Genomic DNA, 1,755 nt, shown 5'->3' with positions numbered 1-1,755 from the left:
ATTGCGAGTCGAGTGCCTTAACTACCTGGCCATGCCGGGCTCTTTTTGGGCAGATGGAAGACTTTATTATCAAGGACAAAGTAAGTAATCTAGTCTAGGATTTTCCTCCCAAATTTTTCTTTTTTTCTCATCTTTTTTCGTTTAAAATAAAAACATACATTGTATATAAATGTACACAATACATCCTTCTACGGTTTACATAGAATATATAGATTAGTAAAAGCAAAAAGGTGATTTTCGAACAAGCCCACAACAATGCCGATCATGCAGCGTGAATTGTTTAATCAACTAACACATTAAATAAAACACAATTCAACATAACACATATAATTGATTCATTACACATTTGTTTGGCATTGCATTCTTGAATTAAATTTATTGGATTTCAGACTTATTTGCTCACTGAATCAAACTAACTCTGAAAATGGGGAAAACATTTAAGTTAATTTGTTTTACGATTAAAAGTATAATTTATTCGGTCAGCGTAAGTGCATTTTGCTCTGTATCCATTAGAAAATGCAAATCATACGTGTGATAGTCTCTTCAGTGAAACCGATACTGGTTTAATTAGAATATTCAGCAAGTATACAATGAAGAAAATTAAATCTAAAGTGTTAATTTTACAGTTAGCAAACTTGTCTTCAACTATCTTATTTTATGTATTTCCATACATGTATTTTAACTGTATCTTTTGTATATGAAATTTCCAACAGTTTAGCGCTAAAAGATAAAATTTAACCGCGTTAGATGCATGAATTCTTCTACAGTTCATTGACAACAGATTCAATTTGAACGGGTTAGATATATAGAGGTTTCTCCGGTTCAACGCTTATATATAAAATTTGAACGGATTAGATACATGAAATTTTCTTCAGTTAAGCGATAACAGATTCAATTTGAGCGGGTTAGATGCATAGAGTTTTCTCCAGTTCAACGCTTATATCCCCCAGTGGCACAACGGTATGTCTGCGGAATTACAATACTAGAAACAGGGTTTCGATACTTTGTGTAACTTTGTGCTTAACTTCAAAGAGCACAACACAAATCAACGTTTATACATAAAATTTGAACGGGTTAGATACATAGAGTTTTCTCCAGTTCATCGTCAATAGAGACAATTTGACCTGGATACATGAAGTTTTCGCCAGTCAATGATAACAGATTTAATTTGACTGGGTTAGATACACTGGGTTAGTTCAATGCTTATATATATAAAAAAAACTGAAATACGCGTCAACTGACGGGGAATATTTAAACTTAATTAAAACAATGTATGTTTAACAGCAATCATATATTTCAAAGGAATAGCTTGAACATAAACTTTATCTCAAAATTCTAAAACTTTAACAAAGCTTCTTCATCAACAACATTTGCAGTTTGCTTTCCATCTACCAACAAATAAAGTTTTTCACGTGACCCCACCATTAAACATCCTATATTTCATTGACCATGAGAAAATCATAGTTGTTTGAGAAACAAACCAGCAGCTTTCATACTTTGACCCTGAATCTCTTTAAAATATTCAACTTGTTTGATTGTTTGAGATTGACTCATTAGGCTGATAATAATTAACCAACAGGCTTTAGAAAATAGAAATAAGGTTAAGTTCAATTTTGATCCCCTTAGGACATTCCTTATAGTTCATAGTGTTTACATACAAACTTTAGTTAGGATTGGCTCAATAGTCTCGAAGGAGTTAGGGTGCAAAAACACACTTCGCTTTACATATACAGATTTGAACGGGTTAGATACATG

Source organism: Limulus polyphemus, unplaced genomic scaffold, assembly GCF_000517525.1.
Source record: "Limulus polyphemus unplaced genomic scaffold, Limulus_polyphemus-2.1.2 Scaffold16, whole genome shotgun sequence".
NCBI classification, from domain to species: domain Eukaryota; kingdom Metazoa; phylum Arthropoda; class Merostomata; order Xiphosura; family Limulidae; genus Limulus; species Limulus polyphemus.
Note: the sequence above shows the minus strand (reverse complement) of the source record.